The sequence below is a fragment of the Lynx rufus genome, unplaced genomic scaffold, assembly GCF_022079265.1.
Source record: "Lynx rufus isolate CCGP_SWC_20201006 ecotype Redwood Valley unplaced genomic scaffold, mLynRuf1.p SCAF_17, whole genome shotgun sequence".
NCBI lineage: Eukaryota > Metazoa > Chordata > Mammalia > Carnivora > Felidae > Lynx > Lynx rufus.
The window spans coordinates 6988240-7013774 of record NW_025814831.1 but is presented as its reverse complement, the minus strand read 5'-3'; the positions used below and the strand labels follow the sequence as shown (position 1 = coordinate 7013774).

Here is a 25535-nt window from a genome sequence, read left to right as displayed (position 1 = left end):
ATCTCATAGTCCGTGAGTTCAAGCCCCACATCAGGCTCTGGGCTGATGGCTCGGAGCCTGGAGCCTGTTTCTGATTCTGTGTCTCCCTCTCTCTCTGACCCTCCCCCGTTCATGCTCTGTCTCTCTCTGTCTCAAAAATAAACATTAAAAAAAATTTTTTTTAATATGTTGATCTATTTTTGAGAGACAGAGCACGCTTGAGGGAGGGGCAGAGAGAGAGGGAGACACAGAATCCGAAGCAGGCTCCAGGCTCCGAGCTGTCAGCACAGAGCCCGACAGGGGGCTCGAACCCATGAACCGCAAGATCATGACCTGAGCCGAAGTCGGATACTTAACCGACTGAGCCACCCAGGTGCCCCTTAAAAAAATGTTTAAGATAAAAAAAGTTAAATAGGTTAAGGAGAAGAATAGATACGTTGCAACAAAAAGATTGAACTCTAAAACAGACATTTAAAAATCACACAGAATGCAGAAAAAAAATGAACACTCCAGTGGATAACAGGAAAGAGTAATTTACGACCTGCGTAACAGGCAGAGAGGCTCCTGTGTCTGCTTCAGCAGCATATAGATGAAAATTGGAACGGTACGGAGAAGATTCGCGTGGGCCCTGCAGGAAGATGGCATGCAGATTCACGAGGTGTCCCGTGTTACAAAAAAAGAAGAAGAAACAAAGAGAAGCTCCAGTGTATTAAGTTGAACTCTCTGTAGGTCTGGAATGGTTGACTATCAACAATTTCATACAGTTTTACCTACAATGTCTCATACGCGTGGTGGAGAGGAAAACAATAAAGAATGTGGGAGGGAGACGTATCTGCAGAGCTGACAGCTGACAATTTTTCAGAATTGAAAACACATGGGTCCTCACGTTGACTCAAAACAGTAGAAATAAAGTGCGGTGGCTTTATCGAACATCTAAGACAAAGAGGAAAGCTTAAAAATCACCAGAGAGGGGGAAAAAAATCACTAGAGAAAAGAGATGGGAAGGTTGAACCATAGCAGACCTCCTGCCATCACTTTTCAAGTCCAGAAGGCAATGATACAATCTTATAAAAACTTACAGGAAACAATAAGCCCACCACCCGAGTGAGAGCTGGAAAAGACGTTTTTGGACACACAAGGAAAAAGGCAAGACGTATCCACCCACAGACTCTCACTAAAGAAAAGTACTACAGCAATAAAGCAAAGTCCGAAAGGAGAGGAGTGCAAGAAGTGTGAGTCTACAAAATGGTAAACAGTTGAAAACCCAAGTAAATACTGATCGAAACGAAGTGAAAGTGACAAAAAGAAGAGTAAGGATAAGGCAGAACTAGGAGTGCCTGGGTGGCTCAGTCGGTTGAGTATCCGACTTTGGCTCAGGTCATGATCTCACGGTCCGTGAGTTCGAGCCCCGCGTCGGGCTCTGTGCTGACAGCTTGGAGCCTGGAGCCTGCTTCGGATTCTGTGTCTCCCTCTCTCTCTGCCCCTGACCCACTCGCATTCTGTCTCTGTCTCTTCTCAAAAATAAATAAAACATTTTAAAAAGTTTTTTTTTTAAATAGGCAGAACTAAAATATCAAACAACATTAACACTCGTTGAAGGAAGGAAGAGTTCAGAATTAAAAGCACTCTAAAGCCACTGAGTAGTTAGGGCAGAGGATACAGATAGTTGCACATTTTGCTAAATATTCACCTCAAAATTTTGAGGGCAACTGCTAAAAATATAAATGTAGAATGTATTTTTTCCAAACCCGTAGTTATAAAAAAAAAAAAAAATCAAATCAACCCTACAGACAGGTCTAAGCAAACTTTTTCTCTAAAGGGCCAGATGGTAAATGTTTTCAGCTTTGACACCTGTATGGTTCCTATCAACTGTTTCAGCTCCGCCGCAGTAATGCAAAAACAGCCATGGACAATATGTAAACCAATGAGCCTAACTATGTTTCAATAAAGTTTTATTTACAAAAATAAGTGGCAGGCCAGGTCTGGCCCTCGGGCCGTAATTTGCCACCTACTGTAATAGAAGGCAAACGAAAGGACAAAAGAGAGCAATCAAGAAAATCTTTATGTGTCAAAAGCAAAACAAAGCAAAAAGATAAGCACATGAAGAATCTCAGTGGAAGTCAATGGATGACATTTATCTATTAGAATATCCACATTGCTGAAGGATAGGTGCGAAACCACGTACATACGGGTTTAAAACACAAAACGATACCATTTACCGTTTATGGATAGGTTCTTTCGTAGTACAAGTGCAGAGAAGAATGCATCCAATTCCAGATAGTGTGGTGCCCGAGGCAGCGAGCGAGAACAGATTTGGAGAAGGGTACAAATGGAACGCCAACACAACCGATGAAGGTTTTGTTTCCGAAACAAGCAAAAAAGCCAAAGCCAGTCTAGCAAGACGTTAATACTCGTTTACTCTGGGTAGTGGGTATATATGTGTATGAGTTACATTACTCTTCTTAACTCTGAAAATGGTCCCTTTTTTAAGTCCTCATACGTCTCATTTGAACTTTAGCAATCAGTAGGGGAGTAGTATCACAAACTAGATTTCCAGATGAGGACTTTGAAGTTCCGGACAAGAGACTTGGAAAAATGAGGCCGTGATCTTCTAACTCAATTAAACGCACTCTAGATACGGCATGGTGTTTCGTGCGAACTTGAAGTCACCTGTTTTGCAAACACCCTACCTCCGTGATCCCTGGGACCCCCGTCTTTACCAGACACTTATTCTCTTCCAATGGATCTTCCTGCCTCAACCCCTTCCCACTCATCCTGTGCTCTGTAGACATTTATGGTGTGAACATTCGGCTTGGATCACACGACACTCCACCTGTTCCGTGCCGGCTGTGGGCCTGAGGATACGAAAACAAAGGACACATAGTTCTCCATGTGGTTTAATTTCCAACTCAACCCACCTCTCCCTAGCCAAACGTTAACTTCTCGGAGGCGTCGTCGCTTGTCTTCGAAATGCTACCTGAGGTTCTTGTAAGAGCAGGATGAAATCACCTAGCAGATACCCGTTCTTACAGAAAGATTCCAAACTCCTGGGCACGGGGCCTTGTAGGTTCACCTAGATCACACAGGTCACATTTGAAAAAATCGGCATATTGTTCTGCACACACGTGGCCGTCCCCAGCCAGTCACACACCCTCCGCAGGCCTCTGCTTCCCAGGCATTCAAAAACAGGTTGGTCCGGACAATCTCTAACACTTTCAGCTCTGCCTTCTTGGGTCACCCACTTGGTTCCCCCGGGACCCACGAAAGCAGAGCCTTCCAGGCCCGTCTTATGCAAACATCAGCCCCAGCCACAGTGAAGAGTGTGGTGTCAGTGTTGGTATTACTCATGAGAAGTGGGATGTTGAGTTCCCTAGAAATGAAAAGGCTTATTTATCGAGGTGTGGGAAGGGGGGCCAGTGTTTTTGCTACTGCTGCAGCTGCTGCCTACCATACCGGCCCCTGTCGGTTTCTGAATAGGCCCAGTTCCTCCCGCCACTGAGCCTTTGCACACACACCGCCCTCCCTTTGTGGAATACTCTTTTCCACCCCTTCGCCTACTTAACACCTACTCTGCTCTGTCACCAGGTCTCAGCTCAGTCTCGGTTTCCTCAGGGAAGCCCTCCCTGACTTCCAAGACTAGTCACATTCTCTGATTCCGCATTCTCGTGGAGCGCTCTGTATCAGTCAGGTAGTGCCATGATCATGCTGCAAAACAAAACCACCTCAAAACTTAACACAGCCACCATGCGCTATTTCTAGAAGTCTGTAAGTCAGCTGGACACTTCTGCCAATGTGGGCCAGGCTCAGCTGATCTCAGGGGGGTTCATGCTTATATCTGGGGTCAGCTGTCGAGTCAAGGTTGGAGGCTGGTTCTGACACTGCCATGCTCCACACGGTCTCTTACCCATAGCAGGCTCACCCGGTCACGGTCTCCCCTTGGTGGCAAAAGCACGTAAGGCCTCTTGATGCCTAGACTTGGAATCGATACGGCATCGCTTTCACTGTGTCCCATTGGCCAAAGCAAGTCACAGGCCATCCCATAGGCACAGAGCGGAGAAATGCCTTCCACCTCTTACTGGGAGGAACTGAAAAGCCACATTGCACAGGGAAGGGTCAGGAATTGGGGCCTTGTTTGCAATCAGTGTAACACACTCCCTTTTGAAGTAAACATCACAAACTTTCCCTTTGATTCGTGTGACGGTTATTATCTGACCCACTAAACTGTGCAGTGGGAGCAAGCAATAAACCTGTCTTGTAGTCGACCATTGTGACATTGGGGTTATTTGTTATACAGCATAACCTAACCTATCCTGACCGGTACAAATGTCTACAGCTGCCCACAAACCCCAAACCTCCAGCTCTGTTCCTAGCCTATAATATCAATGAAAATGCACATGTTTAGAGGTTAGCACTCTGACCCTAACTGAGATTCTTAGTACAGTGGGCACTTTTATGTGTGCCGAGCATCTACGGTGTAATTATATTTCTTCACGCACAGAGGTTCTCTAAGAACAGAGGATACTGGGAGAGGGATCAGGAGCTGGCACAAACGGATCCCTCACTTGATGGTTTTGATTCCACACCAGCTACTCATCTCCACAAACATTAACATGTGCTTACTGTTCCAGGCCTGTGCCAAACCCTAGGCATAGAAAGGGGAGATGCCCATCACTTAGTGGATAATCGGGTCCAGCTCCCTGATGAAGCAGATGTTGAGCACAAGACTTTATACCAGTTGCTGGGGCAGAGCCATGGATTGGTAACAGCTCCCCTAAAATATGTCCGTGTCAAGGCTAAATCCACCCGGTGTCCATTGATAACAACCATCCATCCACCCGTTCATTCAATATCTTGAGCGCTTGCCATACGCTGTTCCGGAACGCCTGTACTAGGCACTGAGGGAATACTGGAGAACAAAGACGGCCGGAAACCTGCCCTGTGAAGCGTCCAGTCTGGTGAGGAGTGGACCAAGGTAGACAAAGCTATCCAAGGAGGCAGACCTCGGCATCACCGCAAGAGCTTTGGGGCCACCCTTCTTCTGCATTTGCAGCAGTATCTGTAGGAAGTTCTCCAGAAGCTGCTTCCACGGCAGGGTTTGGAAGCACTTCAGGACTGGAAAGGGTGCTGGCCTGGCAGTGAGGAGTCCTGGGCACCCCTCCCGGAGGAGGAGACCAGCGTCCAAGCCAATAGCAAACGTGGTCGGACCCACAAACCTCAGAGGAGCTCCGACGGGGTCTGCAGAGCCCTGCCGTGGACAGAGACTCACGGTGTATTTTCCCTGCCACATCCACATGCCAATCACAGGAAAGAGGAGAGCACTCCAGGGATCCCACCCTTCTTGGGGGTTCTGCTCCCTCCACGTAGACCACAGTGACGAGCTTCTAATAGCGGGTTGTAGCCGGTGCGCTCGACTAGCCACTTGGCTTGAAAGATAAATCAACAGCATTTGTTGCCAGAAAAGCTACAGCAGCCAAACCCTTTCTGAGGTCTGAGGGCCGCGCATGCTTGAGGCTTCCAGACCTTGGGAACCAACGCGTTCACATTGCCAGAGGGAGGGCCCTCCAGAAGCATCCGTAAGAGCCTTGGTTGACACGGCGCTCTGGCTTACTCAGCTGACCTCCTACAGTCCCACGCCCCAGCCAGAGCCTGCTTCCGTGTGCTAGCCAAGGGCAGCCGGCCGGCAGGCCGCGAACCTGGGCGCAGGTGGGTATAGCCGGGGGGTCACACGGGTGGCTCTAGCAAACTCCTGGGTTTCACTTGGCTGTGCCACGCCCCTCCCTCAGCCTTGGTCTCCTGGTGTACCAAATAAAGCTGTAACAACGGCCTCCCCCGGCAGGGTTCTCGTGAGTTTTTAAGTGAGATTCACGGCTAAAGCTCCTACCATAGGATCACAATGTTTGCAGACTTGTAATGTTAATGCCTTCCCGACAGAGCATGCACTGAGCTCTTACCATGAGCTGGGCATGGGACACAGCTGTCTTCACGCATCACTCCCCTTAATCACTTAACTGTACGGGTGGGCATTTTTATTATTCCTGTTTCATAAACACTGAGGCTGAGAGAGATTAACTGTGAGCATGGAGTTGGAAACAGGTCTTAAGCCTTGAATGCGGGTGAGCCTCTTACTGACTTGGGAGGCTACGGAAAGAGGCCAAAGGGCACACCCCGGGGGCAGGCTCCACCCGCACTCTTGCCCTTGAGCCTGCCTTCTCTTCTCTTGTTTCCGCGGCCCGGGCGGTTCCCACGCGCGTTCCCTTCCCAAGCACACCAGAAGCGTGGGCCTCGGGACGGTGGGACCCCAAATCCAACGCGCCCAGGCCTGTCAAGAGGAAGAAACATGCGAGCGTATTAAGCAGGGAGGGAATGGATTTTTATGCTGCTACCAAATGTCTGATAGTGGGAACATCGCCCACGACAAGTATGTAGCAGCTCGAGAGAGGCAGAGAGCGTTTTAGGACACCGTGTGCGCCCGGCCTGGCCGTGGCGGCTCCGGGGGCGGATGACAAAGCAGCCCCAGAGGCCTCTCTCTCTCGTGGAGGCTGGTGCCTGACGCCGAAGGGACTGAGAGGCACCGGCTGGACGTCGAGGCGGATCTCGCAGCCAGCCCTTGCCACACGCTTCCTCTGAATGTCTTCTCCCTCCCTCCTCGCTGCCCATGCCCACCGCCCTGCCGGAGTCAGCGGCTTCACATCCCCATGCTACAGATGTGGAAGCTGAGGCTCGCAGCGCTGACGTGATCAGGGACACCCAGTAAATAAGCAATGAAGCCAGGACTCGGCCCAGGTCATGGGCTCCAGGCTCAGCTCCTTACGGCGACCCCCTTCAACTCCCTCCATGAAGCCTGAGCAGGGAACTCGCGGGTGGAAAGGGCTGACGCCAGCTGGTGGGGGTGGGACAGACACAAACGCCTGGGTTCCATGGAGCTACGGCCGCTGGCCACACGCACGCCGTGTGCCTCTGCGGCAGACGTTCACCCCGGCAGTCCTCAGTCCCCACATTCCTAGGGGGGCCCACGAGCTCTTGGGAGCCTCAAGTTGAGCCGCGGCGGTGACAACGCCCAGCAGCCTGCAGACAACCTCAGACCTCAGCCCCGTGTCTGCAGGGGCTCACATCCCGGGCCAGGAGCTACGGGGAGCTCTCCATTCACGTTATCTTGTGGTCCTTGCTTTTCTTCTAAATTTATTTATTTAAATTCCGGTTAGTTAACATGCAGTGCAGTATAGGTTTCAGGAGGAGAGCCCAGTGATGCATCACTTCCATCTACATTGCCAGAGAAGAAGTCAAACTTTCACTCCGCAGATGACATGATACTCTACATAGAAAACCCAGAAGGCTCCACCAAAACACTGCTAGAACTGATCCGTGAGTTCAGCAAAGTCGCAGGATAGAAAATCAACGTGCAGAAATCTGTTACGTTTCTGTACACCAATAATGAAGCAACAGAAGGACAAACCAAGAAACCGATCCCATCCACATTTGCACCAAGAACCATAAAATACCTGGGAATAAACCTAACCAAAGGTGTAAAAGATCTGTACGCTGAAAACTCCAGAAAGCTTACGAAGAAATTGAAGAAGACACAAAAAAACGGAAAAAGATGCCACGCTCCTGGATCGAAAGAACAAATATTGTTAAAATGTCTCTACTTCCCAAAGCAAGCTACACATCCAAAGCAATCCCTATCAACATAGCACCAGCATTCTTCACAGAGCTAGAAAAAAGCAATCCTAAAGTTTTTAAGGAACCAGAAAAGACCCCGAATAGCCAAAGGTATGTTGACAAAGAAAACCAAAGCTGGAGGCATCACAGTCCCGGACTTCAAGCTGTATCACAAAGCTGTAATCATCAGGACAGTATGCTCCCGGCACAAAAACAGACACAGAGGTCAACGAAACAAAATAGAGAACCCAGAAATGGACGCACAACTATGTGGCCAACTAATCTTTGACAAAGATGATGCTTCTTTGATGATGATCTTTCTGAAGATCTCCAAGAGAGCACAGTTACCTCCCAGCACAAACTATTTCCTTGAAGTAATACGGGTTCTAAATCCCAGACCCTCGGACGTTGCATCTTGCTTGTTTGTGAAACTCATCGCATGTAACCTCACCAACTGCCATTGACAATTCGAAGCGACTTATGCCGACACACTCACACACGGGGATATCCAACAAAATTGGAAATGCTGACCAGAATGCAGACTTCTCAGAGAGAGAGATGCCACCTCCCCATCTGCCTCTTTATCCCCAGGGTTCGAGTACTCCTGGCACATAGTAGGTGCTCAATAAATATTTCTTGAATGAACTAATGCATGGGAGAACAATAACGGACATTTGTATAAAGCATTACAGGGCACATTCTACGGCACATTTCCAGCCATTGTCTTGTTCGAGCTCGATGACAGGTGGTTGTCACGTTCCCACTTTGCAGACGAAGCGATGGAACATCTTCAACGGAATGGCAGATCAAACCCCCTCTGCTTCCCCGATTCCTTTTCATCCATCGAGACTTAGATTACATGCCACCTCTTCCCTGAACACCTCCCAGTCTTCCCCACAATTGATCTTTTCCTCCCCTATCTCCTAGAGCCCTTCCCCAAACCCCCATACCTTTTCATTCACACTCCAGTGATATTAGGATTCATTGTGCGCATGCTTGTTTCCTCCGAAAGGTCACGTCTTATACTCCTCACATCCCCAGAGCTAACACAACACTCGACACACAGTAGGTCCTCAACCAAGGTATACTGGCTTAAATATGTCCTCAATAATCAACTTGTGGCTAACATGTCAGAGCTGATCTTTAAAAGATCTTTGATTGTCGGGGCACCTGGGTGGCTCAGTCAGTTGAGCATTCGACTGCGGCTCAGGTCATGATCTCACGGTTTGTGAGTTGGAGCCCCGCGTCGGGCTCTATGCTGACAGCTCAGGGCCTGGAGGCTGCTTCGGATTCTGTGTCTCCCTCTCTCTCTGCCCCTCCCCCACTCATGCTCTGCCTCTCTCTGCCTCCGAAATAAATAAACATTAAAAATTTTAAAGAAAAAAAAAAGATCTTCCATTGTCCCCTAATTGGTAGTCTTGTTTATGTTATCCAGAGAATTAGCATCAAACGTGTCTTCTGTCTCCTAACACAGGGACCGTCCCAACCACCAGACCCCAACTAACACCTAGATTTACCCTCCTGTACCAACTCCAATGGACTGGCGACAGTCGCCCCTGGCTCAAGTAGAAAGCATGCCACAGTCACTTAGCGATGTCTGCCTCTGATATAGATGGGAGCCTGGTAGAGGGCTATCAGCTGACATTGGCATTAGATCATACTACTCACATCGATTAGCATTATTGTTTGTTGATAGATTCTGCAAGCAGGATGGGATTCCAAAGTGACCCATTCCACATCCTGTTGTCAAATTTTCCCCACCCAGCCCTTCTCTCCTGCTCTGTCTCCCCAGTTAGTGCGGGGTGCTCCTCAAAGGCAAGTTCTGAGGCTGGTTAATCTCTGCACTCCCACCACCTGCACATAACGCAAGGTCCTGGGAATGTGGGGGGGGAAATAAGTAAATGAAGCTTCGTTCCACAGTGTTGGGTCCAGAAGGTAAGTGGGTAGACATGCAAATGGACAGTAGACTCAGATAACACTTCTCCAAATGTCCCCTCTGTATTAGCCTCACCAGGAAGAGGACAGAGAGAGCCTGGCTCCCTGGGTTCCTGGACACAGGACTCTCACCCGCCACTTTACACATGAGCTCCCATTTCAGGGGTATGGAAAGTGTGTGCCCATCTTTCCAGCTGTGGGTTGGCACATTAGCAAAATATCCACAAAATATAGGTTTGGGGAAATCATCCTATAAAATAAAATGAACCATTTTCCAAAATAGAAAATTGCCCAACCATTAAAGGTTTCTTTCTTTTTTTTTTTTTTAACCATTCAAATATCCATGACCTTTATTCCCAACAGCCCCGTACCTGCTGTGTTATAGAGAAGAAAACGTGGATTTATTTGCATTGTATAATATGTCTATTTTCTGTATGAGGTTCACATGCCAGCTATGTGTGAAGAAATATAAATATTCAGATTCAGTTAGAAAAGGATGGAGAGTTGGAATTCTGAACCTCCTGATTTCAATTGTTTACAAACTCTTAATCCACACTGTGACTTCTTCAAGGTATTTAATAAGCAGACGAGTCTATAAAAAGACAGAAAGCATATTGTTTTTTATTAAAGATGACCTTACAATCTCAATCCTTTAAAAATATATTCTGCTTTTGCCTTTCCTGGAAGAATGGAAACATTCAGATTTTCAGGAGGGAGGAAGGGAAAAATGAAGTTGCATAAATTATAACAAAGAACCCCAAACAGAATGAAATATTTTTTTAATTAAGTCTGTTTCAGTTCTAGAAGTTACTACAAGTTGCCTCTTACAGATCCATTTGTCCCTATGTCTGAGAACCACAGAAAGGGGGTGATATCTCATCCTGGGATATAGAACTCGTGTTTGTTGGATGGGATGCTTATTAGGACAAGACCTGGATGCTGCTGGGACCCCCAGGGCCAGGCAGTGGTTTTGGGTCTTCTTGTGATCAGCTTTATCTCAGTTGGGGAAATTCACATTTCCATTTCCCTTGGGTGTGTTCAATCGAGCAGTCACTCCCTATTCTAAGTCTTGAGCGAAGCCCCTGCTCAGTGTGAGGCACGAGGCTGGGCTCTGGGAACCCAGAAACAGATGAGATCAATTCTTGCCCCTCTAGACGCTGACTGCCAAGAGCAGATGCCCCCAACTCCACTGAGTATAATTCAAGAGGTGCAGTAGCAGGCTGGTGGGAGCTGGGTTGGGGCTAGGCGATGATACTGTGATCTATAATAAGAAATACATGTTTGGCCTTTGTCCCTATATCTGCCACAGAGCTTCTAAATCCCTTGGAATTTCCTGAGTGATAAGAGCCATAAAAGTGTCTTAATATTCATAACAAACCTCTTCCAACCACGCCTAAGTTTATGTTAATGAGATGACTTTTGGAAAGCACCTAAGGATGGGGGCTGGTTGCCAGGGGAACGCACCATGTGACTAGAGCATTGGAACTTTCAGTCACCCACTCTTGACCTCCAGGGAGGAAGAGAGGAGATGGAGGTTGGATCCATCATGAATGGCCAACGATTTTATCAATCACACCTATGTAACAAAGCCTCCATAAAAACCCCAAAAGACAAGTTTGGAGTGCTTCCAAGTTGGTAAACACATGGAGATGGGGAGAGGGTGGCATGCTCAGAGAGGGTAGGGAAGCTCCAAGACCCTTCCTCCATACCTTGCCCTAGGTACCTCTTCTGTCTTGCTCTTCCTGAGTTACATCCTGTTACGAAAAATTGGTAACCTGTTAAGTGACTAGACTTGCAATGGGCATCTGAAGTGAGGGGTGGGGCCGTCATATTGGGACTGAGCTTTGAACCTGTGGGTCTGATGCTCTCTCCAGGTAGATGGTGTCAGAACTGAGTGACATTATGTCTGGTAGGTGTGGGGAAACCTCACTTACTGTAAAATTGTATTTATTTTTGAGAAAGAGAGAGACAGAGTGTGAGCAGGGCAGGGGCAGAGAGAGAGAGAGAGAATCTGAAGCAGGCTCCAGGCCCTGAGCTGTCAGCACAGATCCCGACGCAGGGCTCGAACTCATGAACTGTGAGATCATGACCTGAGCCGAAGTCGGACGCTTAACCGACTGAGCCACCCAGGTGCCCTGAAACTTCAATTATTGTAACCGTGATCAAAACGTTAAAGGTCTGGGGGCCTGGGAAACACATACACACAAAGTCATTTTCTTTCTCAGAGGCCTTCAAAGACCTCTTTGTATAGCTGATTGTGATTTTTTTTTTTTAATCCATGGAGACAGTTCAAGATGTGGCATAGGAAGTCCCTGAACTCTCACCGCCTCCCATGGAAATCTATAGCTGCAATATGGAATACTTTCCACTGAAAAAGAACTGAGAACTAGTTGAATAGTTCCCTCCTCAACAAGGGAATAAAAGACCACATCAAGATGGGTAGCAGAGTCACAGAAGTGGTCGTATCAAAAATCCCACCTCCAGTATAGCAACCCACACTAGGGAGGGGTCTCGCAGGTCCAGAGCCTCTCCCTGCGGAGTGAGCCCCACATTGGGCACCCCCTTTGGGACATGCATCAGAGAGGTGAGACCTCAAAAATGTCTGGCTTTGGAAACCAATGGAGCTTATATCCAAGGGATATGAGGGCTGTGGGGACCTAGGGGCTAGGGGACTCGGGGGCAAGCTGTGGGGACTGTGGGGATCTGAGATACTACTTTCAAGGGGGCTCACACACAAACTCACTAGTCCTGGGCCCAGCTCAAAGGCAGCAGTATGCAAGTGGTTGGATTATAGTGAAGAGATTCATTTGTTAACCATAGAGCATCTGCTGGAGGGGCGGGGACCAACTGAGACTTTCTTGGGGTGCCGAGACACTGGCAAACGCCATTTTTGTGCTTTCCCTCTACCTTGCTGGCACAGACATGGGGAAACACGGCCTCGCTAAAGCTGCAGGTGAGCCCTTCCCAGGTCTCTTTCCTGGCCCTGCTAAGGTCATGGTAGGCTCTGCCCTCAGCACTCTCAGTCTCACTAAGGCTGGCAGGTGAGTGCAGTCATCACAGGGGACACCCCTTGGTCACCTGGTCCTAGTGGCCAGAGGGGCTTGCATTTCTGGACTCCATTAGACTGTAACAATCAGAAAGACAGCTCTTGCAACCCACCACACCCAGAACACTGCACAGACAGCAGCCTAAAACACACCCCAGGCTGCTGTGAAAAGGTCCATCTTTTTATCCCAGAGCTTCAACCTGAGTGACGGGCTCCAGGTTTGCCACATGTCTAGAGGTTACAGAAGCACCCTCAAGGAATATAGGCAAGCAGACACCATCCCTGAGCCCTCCCTCAGGCTAAGGGGACATGTTAGACCAGATGAACTTGATAGATATATACAGAATATCCCATCCAAAAGCAGCAAAATACACATTCTTCTCAAGCTCACATGGAACATTCCCCAGGATAGATCCTATGTTGGGTCACAAAACAAGTCTTGATAAAGTTAAGAGGACTAAAATCATATCAAGCATCATCTCCAACCACAATGATAGGAAACAAGAGATCAATTACAAGAAGAAAAATTGGGAAATGACAAATACGTGAAGATTAAACAATATGCTACTTAATTACCAATGGGTCAATTAAGAAATCAAAGGGAAATCAAAAAAGTACCTTGAGACAAATGAAAATGGAAACACAATAGTTCAAAATCTGTAAGACGTAGCAAAAGCAGTTCTAAGCTAAGAGGGAAGTTCAGAGAGACACAGGTGCACCTCAAGAAATGAGAAAAATCTCAAATTGCAATCTAACTTTACACCTAAAAGAACTAGAAAAAGAAGAACAAAAGAAGCCCAAAGGTAGTAGAAGGAAGGAAAAACTAAAGATTAGAGTGACAATAAATGGAGTAGAGACCAAATATAGAAATAATCACTGAAACCAAGAACTGATCTTTTGAAAAAATAAACAAAATTTACAAATTTTAGCTAGTTTCACCAAGAAGAAGGAAAGAAGGCTCAAATAAGTAAAATCAGAAATGAAGGAGAAGTCACAAATGATACCACAGAAATACAAAGGATTGTAAGAGACTACTATGAACAACTACATACTAAAAAATTGCACAACAGAGAAGAAATAAATTCCTAGAAACATACAATCTTCCAAAACTGGATCATGAAGAAACAGAAAATCTAAATAGATGATCACTTTTAAGGAGATTGAGTCAGTAATCAAAAACCCTCCATAAACAAAAGTCCACACCCAGACAGCATCGCTGGTGAATTCTACCAAACATTCAAAGATTTAATACCTATCCTTCTCAAACTCTTCCAAGTAATTAAAGAGGAGGGAACACTTCCAAACTTATTTTATGAGACCAACATTATCTGATACCAAAACCAGACAAGGACACCATCAAAAAAAAAAAAAAAAAAGAAAGGAAAAAAGAAAAAGAAAAAGCCAGGAAGAAAATTACAGGCCAATATCCCTGATGAACATAGATGCAAAACTCCTCAACAACAAAATATCAACAAAAACCAAATTCAACAACACATTAAAAAGATTGTACACCATGATCAAGTGGGATTTATTCCAGGAATGCAAGGATAGTTCAATAACAACAAATCAATCAATGTGATACACATTAACAAAATAAAGATAAAAACACTATGATCCTCTCAATAGAAGCAGAAAAAAAGCCATTTAACAGAATTCAACATCCATTTATGACAAAAACTCTCAACAACAAAGTTATATAAAGGTAATATACTTCAACATATATGACAAGCTCACAGCTAACATCATGCTCACTGGTGAATGTTTTTTCTCTAAAATCAGGAACAAGACAGGGATTCCCATTCCCACCACTTTTATTCAACATAGTATTGGAAATCCTAGCCATAGCAATTGGGGGTAGGGGGGAACCACCCACATGGAAAGGAAGAAGTTAAACTGTCACCATTCTCAGATAACATAATATCACATATAGAAAATCCTAAAGACTCCCTCAAAAAACTGTTAGAACTAATAAATGAATTCAGTAAAGTGGTAAATAAGATCACTATACAGAAATCTGTTGCATTTCTCTACATCAATATGGAACTATCAGGAAAGATTTTAAAAACCATCCCATTTACAAGTGCATCAAAGAGAATAAAATACCTAGAAATAAATTTAACCAAGGAGGTGAAGGACCTATACACTGAAAATTATAAGACATTGATGAAAGAAATGAAAGAAGAGAGAAATAAATAGAAAGATATTCTGTGCCGGGGAGCCTGGGTGGCTCAGTTGGTTGAGTGACCGACTTCAGCTCAGGTCATGATCTCACAGTTTGTGGGTTCCAGCCCCACGTTGGGCTCTGTGCTGACACCTCAGAGCCTGGAGCCTGCTTCAAATTCTGTCTCCCTCTCTCTCTCTGCCCCTCCCATGCTCATGTTCTGTCTCTCTCTCTCTCTCTCTCTCAAAAATAAACATCAAAAAAAAAATTAAGGGGCACCTGGGTGGCTCAGTTGGTTGGGCAACTGACTTCAGCTCAGGTCATGATCTCGCAGTTCACGAGTTCGAGCCCTGCATCTGGCTCTATGCTGACACCTGGGAGCCTGGAGCCTGCTTCGGATTCTGTGTCTTCCCCTCTCTCTACCCCTCCCTGCTTGCTCTCTCTCTCTCTCAAAAATAAACATCAAAAGGGGGCACCTGGGTGGCTCAGTCGGTTGAGCATCCAACTTTGGCTCAGTTCATGATCTCGCAGTTGACGAGTTCAAGCCCTGCGTCGGGCTCTGTGCTGACAGCTCAGAGCCTGGAGCCTGCTTCAGATTCTGTGTCTCCTTCTCTCTCTGTTCCTTCCCTGTTCATGCTCTGTCTCTCTCTGTCTCAAAAATAAATTTGAAAACATTAAAAAATAAAAAATAAAGTAAAATAAAATAAACATCCAAAAAAACTTAAGGGGTGCCTGGGTGGCTTAATTGGTTAAGCATGAGACTTCCACTCAGTTCATGATCTCGCAGTTGACGAGTTCAAGCCCTGCGTCGGGCTCTGTGCTGATACCTCGGAGCCTGGAGCCTGCTTCGGATTCTGTGTCTTCCCCTCTCTCTACCCCTCCCTTGTTCACGCTCTGTGTCTCTCTGTCTCTCAATAACAAATAAACGTTAAAAAAAATTTTTTTAAAAGAGAAAGATATTCTGTGCTCAGAGATTCAAAGAATTAATATTGTTAAAATGTCTATATTGCCCAAAACTATTTGCAAATTCAATGCAAACTTTATCAAAATTCCGATGGCATTTTTCACAGAACTAGACCAAATTTTAAACCTGGTGTGGAACCACAAAAGACTCCAGCTTGTCAAAGCAATCTTGAGAAGGAACAAAACTGAAGATATCATGCTCCCTGATTTCAAACTACACTACAAAGCTACAGTAATCAAAATAGAATATATTGGTGTAAAAACAGACATAGAGATCAATAGAACAGAATACAGAGGCCAGAAATAAACCCACATACGTGGTTCATGAATTTATGACAAGGGAGGCAAAAATACACAAAAGGGAAAGGACAATCTCTTCAGTAATGGTGCTGGGAAAACTGGAAGGTCATGTGCATAAGATTGAAACTAGGTCACTACCTTACACCACACACAAAAATTAACTCAAAATGGATTAAAGACTTGAATGTAAGGCCAGAAACTATGACACTCCCAGAAGACACATAAGTGGTAAGCTCCTTGACATCGATCTTGGCATTGCATTTTTGGATCTGACCCCAAAAGCAAAACTGGACAAGCAGAAATATATCAGACCCAAAATCTTCTGCACAGCGAAGGAAACCATCAACAAAACAACAAGGCAACCTACAGATATGGGAGAAAATATTTGCAAATCCTGTACCTGATAAGGGGTTGCTACCCAAAATACATAAAGAACTCAACTAAATGGCAAACAAAAAAAAATCTGATTAAAATGGGCAGAGGATCTAGACAGATACTTCTAAAGAAGACGTACAGATGGCCAACAGGTACATGAAAAGTTGTTCAACATCACTCATCGTCAGGAAGTCAAAACCCCAATGAGATATCACTTCACACCTGTCAGGATGGCTACCATCAAACAGATTTTAAAAATAACAAGTATTAGAGAGGATGTGAAAAAAGAGAACCCTCGTGCACTATTGGTGGATATGTAAATTGGTGCAGCCGCTATGGGAACCAGTAGGGAGTTGCCTCAAAAAATTCAAAATAGGGGGCGCCTGGGTGGCTCAGTCAGTTAAGCGTCCGACTTCGGCTCAGGTCACGATCTCACAGTCCGTGAGCTCAGGCCCCGCGTCGGGCTCTGGGCTGATGGCTCAGAGCCTGGAGCCCGCTTCGGATTCTGTGTCTCCCTCTCTCTCTGCCCCTCGCCCGTTCATGCTCTGTCTCTCTCTGTCTCAAAAATAAATAAACGTTAAAAAAAAATTAAAAAAAAATAGAACTAACTGGGGCCCATGGGTGGCTCCGTGGCTAAGCATCCGACTCTTGGTTTCAGCTCAGGTCAAGACGTCACGGTTCGTGAATTCAAGCCCCACATCAGTCTCTGCGCTGACAGCACGGAGCCTGCTTGGGATGCTCTCTCTGTCCCTCCCCATCTAAAAAATAAATAAATAAACACTAAAAATGGTAGAACATATGATCCAGGCCTACTGTGTTTTTATCCAAAGAAAATGAAAACACTAACGCAAAAAACTTTTGCAACCCTCCGTTCAGGGCAGCATTATTTGCAATAGTCAAGAGAGGGAAACAACCTAAGTGCCCATTAATGGGGAAATGGATAGAGGAGACGTAGTGCGTATATACCATGGAATGTTAGTCAAGCCACTTGCAACAACACGGATGGACCTTGACAGTATTATGCTAAGTGAAAGACAGCAAACAGAGAGGGGCCACCTGGGTGGCTCAGCGAGTTAAGCGTCAGACTTCGGCTCAGGTCATGTTGTCATGATTCATGAGTTCGAGCCCCGGGTCGGGCTCTGTGCTGACAGCCCGGAGCCTGGAGCCTGCTTCGGATTCTGTGTCTCCCTCTCTCTCTGCCTCTCCCCTGCTCGCTCATGTACTCTCTCTCTCTCTCTCTCTCTGTCTCAAAACTAAATAAACATTTAAAAAATTAAATCCGACAGAGGAAAGCAAATATCATAGGATTTCACTTCTAGGTGGAATCTAAAAACAAACAAATGAACAAACAAAACAGAACTCACAGGTACAGAGAACAGATTGCTGGTTATCAGAGAGGAAGGTATAGGGGCAGGCGACATGAGCGAAGGAGGCCAGTTGTAAGGTGACAAACGGTAAGCAGACTGTGGCGATCACTTTGTAGTGTATACAAACAATTATTATGTTGTGCACCTGAAATTAATACAATGTCCTATACCAATGTTACCTTAACAAAAATACCGATTCAGTGACTGCCACATGGCAAGCCCCACACTCCTCAGATGTTAGCTCATCTCATCACTGAAGACTGAGGGGACCGACCCTCTGAGACATGAGCGAATTTCTCATGGCCCAGAACTTGTTTGTAGCTGACCAACACCCAACGCAGCACTTCCAACACCAAACCTCGGGCTGCCCTCTTCCCTGCACCACATTCTGCCTCAGGAGATGAATCTGAGGCCTTTTTAGATGTCTAGCTGACTTCCAGACTTCAAGTGAATCAACGCGTCTGAGGAGCGTGCATTGGAGCTGAGTGATCTGATCTCTTTATCTTGCAAAAGAGGAAACAGGGCCCAGACAGGGGACTCGCCCTGCCCGGAGTCACACAGCACCAGGGCCCAGGTCTCCCAACTCCGAGCTCCGCGCCCTGCTCCAGGCCACCTGCATGCTCTCCCGTCCCTCCCTCCATCTTTCAATGACGCCTGGACGCCAAGTCAAAAACTCTCTCAACGGTTCCCGTAAATATTTTCCATGTGGTCTGCAGGTTTGCAAGATTCCTCTTCCGCCTCGTGGTTTTAGACAATTTACGCTTCCAGTCTCAAAACAGATTTTTATCCTAATAAAGGCTTTTATTACTATTATCCACCTGTCATTACAAGGCATTAGACAATTACAGAGCGCAGACTGGCTCTCCCGCCATGAACCTTCCCCTCAGCTTTCAGCAGGGGGAGGGGCGCACATAAACAGAACATTTCATTAAAAAAAAAAGAGAGATGAATCTTTGAGTTTTTTTCAAGCCCTGCCAAGAGTGCTACCTACGCTTTTTAAAACTTTGTTGTGAAAAGTCATTGGCGTGAGTGGGGGGGGGGGGGGGATAGAAAAGAAGTGTGGGCTAGAAGCCGTCTCCAGCCCCACTTTGATTGCCAGACGATTGACAAAATAATTTGTACCCGTCGATGCTCATGAAGGGAATTTTTACAATGGATTTGCCAAGCAGATTTTTAATTTTAATCAGTAATGAAAAAATGACAACACGGATCACAACAAGACATCAGTTGCCGAGCGGGCTTTGCGGTCCCTGTCAGGCAGCCTCCATCAGGCACCCGTACCTCCGTGAACATCAATCACGGGTTTCAAACTCCTGTACATCTTCAGGATTTAATTAGACATTTAAGTTCTTTACCCGCAATTTGCAAAATTGTCACTTACCAAAAGTGCAAGACGCTAAAAAATGTTCCGCGTGAGTCCCGGGCCCCTGTTTACATACACCCCGCCCAGGGGAGGCCCGCGAGGTAACGCTCGGACACCCCCTGTGCACCCTCACTCGGCTAACGGCTGCTGACCCACAGCTACAGATACTTGCAAAAAGCAAAAAAAAAAAAAAAAAAAAAAAAATTAAAGGCCAGCGATTCAAGTAAAGTGCAGCCCAAACTATTGTGGAAGGACGAGGGACAGGAGGAATGGAGGTGACAGGAGGAATGGACGGGATGGACGTTTGCTCTCTTTGCGCAGACTTGCTCTGGAACCGTCTTGGTCGTGATGACTGGCCCTGGTGTGGAAAACAGAAGGGCTTTAGAAGCAGGTTCAGGTTCTGATTCCATCGCAGACCGGCTGTGTGACCCTGAGCCAGTGGCTACGCCTCTCTGAGCCCTTGTTTCCTATGAACTCAGAAATGGAGAAGTGAAAAAATACTAATAATAACCACCCTTCATTAATGAATTACCACAAGCATATAAAGTTCCTGCAGCGTGCTTTATAGACATAAATTCCCCCTTGCTTAAGGGACACTTAGACACTCACAGAGAATCAGGACACCTCCCACCCATCTGAAGAGGGACGTAACACAGGCGAAAAAGCACACGGGTGAAGAGCGCGCGAGACAGATCGGGATTCCTATCTCTTGGGGCAGGAGGAAGGTTCCTGACAGCCAGCCTGGTTGGCAGGCATGGCGACCGCCCGTCCGGGGTCGCTGGTCAGCAGCTGTGACCAAAGACATGCATGACGTAGAGCGTATTTTGCTGTCTGGGGCTTTATCTGCTACTTTCAAAAGCCCCTGAAGCTGGGTTGCTTTGAACTCCTCGGAGCTTGGGGTTTTTCACTCTGTTTGGCTTTCTAGTCTAGCCGAAACCAGTATCCTTGGTTTCATTTTTCTCTGATGGGAGAGTAGGTTGGAGGACGAGCAGAAAAGAAGCGGGGCCTTCTCCTTTAAGAGAGCCTTGGCTTAGGGAGGTGCATTATTGAAAAGAACATAAAAGGTGGATTGTGAAAGCCCTATTACTCACAGATAAGAAATGCACCCCAGGCAAACCTGAGAAGCACAAACTCCTTTTCTAGCTGAAGTTTCTTTCAAGTGATGGTTACCCCCCACCCCTAAGGGCGGAGGGACAGAGGCTTATTCTCACCTTGAACTCCAGTCTCCAGGTACAATGGACAAGCGCCCCCAACCGCAGGTGTTAAACCAATTTACTAGTCAAAACTGACAAGACGTGTTTTGCAATTTCGCCCCGACCAAGATTACCTGTCCTCGCCTGGGCGAATCCCCCGCTGCTCTCCTGAAGGAGACAGACCAGCCGCTGTCTCATCCCCTGCTAGCCATCACTGCAGTCTTGTCTTCTGAGTGACCACAAAGGCCTTTCCCCAGAAGGATGCAACCTGTCCCGTCAGCCCTGCAGACTCACAGAACCCGCGTTCCATGATGCAACGTCGGCAGGAGCTGAGCCTTGGCAAGTCCAGGCCGGGGCTCTGAGGCCAGGGAGATCAACCCTGCTCCGGTGCCAGCGTGCTGTGTGACAGCCGGCAAGCCACGGCCCCTCTCTGGGCCTCAGCTCCTCGTCTGAAAAGCAAAGCATCCGACTTCAGCTCGGGTCACGATCTCACGGTTTGTGAGTTCAAGCCCCACATAGGGTTGTCTGCTGTCAGCACAGAACCTGCTTCAGATCCTCTGTCCCCTCTCTCTGTCCCTCCCCAACTCGCTCATTCTCTCTCTCTCTCTCTCAAAAATAGATAAACACTAAGAAAAAAAAGCATCAGAAGCTTTAAAAAAAAGAAGGAAGGAAGGAAGGAAGGAAGGAAGGAAGGAAGGAAGGAAAGGGAGGGAGGAAGGGAAGGAAGGAAAGGAAGGAAGGGAGGGATGGAGGGAGAAAGAAAGAAAGAAAGAAAGAAAGAAAGAAAGAGGAAGGGAGGGAGGGAAAGAAAGGAAGGAAAGAGGGAGGGAAGAAGGGAGGAAGGGAGGAAGGGAGGAAGGAAGGAAGAGAAAGAAAGAAAGAGAGAGAGGGAAGGAGGAAGGGAGGGAAAGAAAGGAAGGGAGGAAGAAAGGAAGGAAAAAGGAGGGAAGGAAGGAGGAAAGAAGGAAGGAAGGAAGGAGGAAGGAAGGAAGGAAGGAGAGAGGAAGGAAGGAAGGAAGGAAGGAAGAAGGAAGGAAGGAAGGAAGGAAGGAAGGAAGGGGTAGAGGGAGGGAGGGGAGGAAGGAAGGAAGGAAGGAAGGAAGGAAGGAAGGAAGGAAGAAGGAGGAAGGAAGGAAGGAAGGAAGGAAGGGGTAGAGGGAGGGAGGGGAGGAAGGAAGGAAGGAAGGAAGGAAGGAAGGAAGGAAGGAAGGAAGGAAGGAAGAAGGAAGGCAGGCCACTAAAATTCCTTCCAACCCCTAATGAGCTCTGATTCTTGAAGCCATGACCTTGGATGGATAAACATTAGGGAGAAAAAGTAAACAAACACAAGCATAGAATCAGTAGACCCAGCCTCAAATTCAAACTCTGCCTTGAGTTAGTTTCTGCTTGTGTGTGTGCACATGTAGGCTAGCCCTTGCACACCCAGAAGTGTTACCTCCTCCAGGAAGCCCTCCCTGTCTTCTCTACCCTGGGCTCGATGGGGAAGGGCCTATCAGGAGTGCCTGACCCAGATCCACCCGGTCCCCGTTCACAGCTTTGCCACAGATCCTTCCCATGCATCAGCGGGAGCCATGCTGGGGACTCTCACTTCATAACGCCACCGTCTGTCGACTTGCCCGTCCCTCACTGGGTGTTGCTCGGATGCTCGCATCTCTTTTATGGGCCCAGGCACCCAGGATCCTCCTTCCATTTCTGGATCTCTGTTACCTCTAGCAGCCTGTACCTGCAACACCCCTGAGAGGGCAGGTCTGGGGTACCTGAGCTGCCCTAATTGCCTCCAGAAAGTCTAAGTGCCCAGAAGGTTCCAAACCCCTCGGCAGGCCCTTGGCCAGCACCTGGCCCAACTCCCGGGCCTCAAGTCCCACCAGCTCTGAGGCACAACTTGTATTCCAGAACTCCTCTGCGGGCCACAAGGAAGGCCGGGGCACACAGTAAGTGCCCCTCGACAGATGTCTGTTGAATGAATGTCGGCTGGATATGTGTGTGAGTCATTTCATGGAGTTGGAAAGCCAGCAAAGGCCAGAGGCGGTCTTCTAGAAGAAGCCTAGCCTGGAATATAAGCGCCACGAGAATAGAGATTTGTATCTGGTTTTGCCGCGTCCACAGAGCCTGGCCCATCGTGGGTTCTCGATAAATATTTATTGACTGGGAGAACAAATGTAGTCCACCCCTTTGCTGCTGACAAGGGTAGCATCCTCCGGTTAAACACCTCCTCCCTTTCAAAAGAACCCTGGGACTTGGCTTTCCACCCGGATGCTGAACAGAGCCCGGGCGCCCTTCCTTCCAGACGCCTCCCTCCCGCAGGAGCTACAGCCTGTGACCAGGACCAAGTGGAGAGGCAGAAGGGCTAGTCTCGTCTCAGCAAAAGCGTGTTCATGGTCCACACCCACAAAAGACGCCCCTGGGCGGCATCACCCTGGGTGACCTCCCTGGCGCTGTGGGAACAATGGCTGGGCAGAGCGAGGCCAGCCCTCCGTGGGCCGGGGCGGGCTGGGGCGGCAGGTTCACACGCTTCAGACATGTGTGTGAGTGCCCTTCATAATAGGGCTTTGTCCTGGCCCCAGTGAGCCAGCGTCTGCCGAGCCCTGGGAGGGTGAAGGCGGTGGCCCGCATGCACAGTGCCACCTTCCAGCTCCGGGAGGCTCGGTCCCGAGTCTTGAAACACAAGGACGTCCAGGGAGGGGGTACGCTGGTCCCGGGACCTCACGTACCAATGCTTCTTTCTGGGGCCGGAGGTGCCCAAGGACTTTCAAAAGGGGTCTTCTTTCCCTGGCCATTTGGAAAGAGGGACAGGATGTGGGCCACAAGGAAGAGGGAGGAAATCTCCGTCCACTGAGCACTTACTGTATACCAGGCCCTGCGTCATGCACTTTATTGGCCTTTTCTTGTCTTGCATCTGTGAGGTGGGCATCTTCATACCCCAGATACAGAGGAGCAAACTAGGCTCTGAGCAGTAAAGGGACTTGTCCACCGTCACCGGGACCCGGATGTCTCTACCTCCAAGGCCTGTGCTCTTGGACCCCCTCCCCCCCACACACACACCTTCCCTAAACACCCACCACCCTTCACCTCTGTCTGAGCAGTCCCCGCTGGGCAGACGGTGCCCCTGCACTTGGCAGGGCATCCAAAACAGGATTCATATTTTATAAAAGTCTGGGGACTAAAAATAGAGATTCTTTCCCAACAGAAGGCGACGGAAGGCACGATACGAGAGCTGCAATCTAGGGGTGTGGTGGCCGCCCAAGTGTTAGAAGCAGAAAGACCTGGGTTCCAGGTACAGCGCCACCCCGCCCCCGCTGTGTGACCTGGGAGGGGTTTCCTTAACCTCCCTGAGCCGCTGCCCCATCATCTGTGTTTGGGGCAGAGTATCATGTCCTTCTGGTAAATCTGTTGTGAGGGTTATAAGAATGGTCTCGGCAAGGGGCGCCTGGGTGGCTTGGTCAGTTGAGCGTCCGACTTCAGCTCAGGTCATGATCTCATGGTTTGTGAGTTCGAGCCCCGTGTCGGGCTCTGTGCTGACAGCTCAGAGCCTGGAGCCTGCTTCGGATTCTGTGTCTCCCGCTCCCTGTACCCCTCCTCCGCTCATGCTCTGTCTCTCAAAGATGAATACACGTTAAAAAAAACTTTAAACCAAAAAGAATGGTCTTGGCATATGACAAATATCCACTGAACGTTTCCTATTCATATCCCTAGCAGACATCATCCTCACGTTTCAAGACCCAATTCTGCTACTTATTGGCTGGGGAACTTAGTCTCTAGGTCTCAGTTTCTTCATCTTTAAAATGGGAATGAAGGTCTCTGCTATGGAAGGTTGTGAGGATGAACTGAGGTCACACACATTGATATTCTTGGTGTGGGACCCAGTGGGCACGGGCGCCAGCCAATCCTACCATCAAAACTCCCATTTTTCATCTGGCCGGTCAATCGAATAGGGCCAGCCCTCAAAGAAAACGATAATAATCACCCCGGAGTGCGTGCTGTGTCCCCCTTCCAGGGGCATCGACGGCCTGGGGAGGCACCTTGCAGCCGCTCCCAGAAGGTGGCTGTGCTCATCTCGACCCATCTTGACATCCAGTGACTCCCTACGGTAGCTCGAAATTGTGGCGGAAATGTTTACACCATGGAAATTGGCACATTGCTACAAATCAGGAACTCTCTCCCATCCCCCCGCCCCCGCCAGAAAAGCTGGTTGTCACGCATTCACAGCAAGCCACACCACCGATCACTTCATCTCCTCCGACAACCTCAAGATAACGCGTAACGACCGAAAGGCACCGACACCGTCCAGCTGGAACGGACGGGAGGTTTGAGACAACAGAGGAAATCCCGGCCGTGGGCCCAGGAGGTCCATTTCACAAACAAGGAAGTGCAGAGCCAGACCCCGCTTCTCAACACACTCTGGAGTCCTCCCGGGGAATGACGCCGGGCAATTAACATCACAGGGACCGTCGGCAGGTGCCAAGCACGTCTACGCAGCCTGCCACGTGAAGGATCACAGCTCTGACTGTCAGAGGCAGAGCAGCGCCAGAATCCAGAGGACACTGTGCTCCGGAGAGCAGCCGAACCCTGGTCCATCCGACTGAGGCGGCCAAGGGGACAGGTCAGTCTCCCAGCCGTTGATTACCTGCAGGAACTTTCCCCATGCACGCACACCAGAAACGTAGACGCTGGGCCAGGGAAACAGCCTCGCCCTTCCTCTGAGAAGCTGTCTCCCGGCCACAGGTAGGGAGAAGGCGCCAGGAGACAAAGCTGTGAACACTCAAGGTGTCACTCCAGCCACCGCTATAAGGACACGCGGCAAACAGTCCCTCAGCCCCACCTGCCATTCTACCTGCTATCACCCCTGCGGCCACCCCTGCCAGACCCCTGCCTCTCCCTGCAACCCCTCCTTTGTCTCCGTTGTGATAGCTCATGTGTGTTGAGCACCCCAGGCGAGTGCTCAGCACATCACGACACCTCATCCTCCCAGTGCCCAGGAGGTAGGCGGGGCCAGACTGACAAGCTGAGAAACCGAGGCTCAGAGAGGTTAAGTGACGCAGCCAACATCACTCAGCTACGTGACCTTGATAGAGTCAATGTTAGAGACCCCAGAGCCCAAGGAAAGAACCAAGCAATAAGTATCTGTCAGGTGAGAGAATGAGTGACCTATGAGTTTCTTGGTATGAGTTTCTTGAACTATGAATTTTTTAAAGTC

At 48.1% G+C, this 25535-nt stretch overlaps 1 non-coding gene across 1 annotated transcript; it reads left to right on the top strand.

Moving 5' to 3' along the window:
• Window positions 1–549: 549 nt before the first annotated feature.
• On the top strand, window positions 550–652 carry LOC124512744 (U6 spliceosomal RNA). The gene has a single exon (XR_006962251.1). It is a non-coding gene; the product is annotated as a U6 spliceosomal RNA (small nuclear RNA).
• Window positions 653–25535: the final 24883 nt, after the last annotated feature.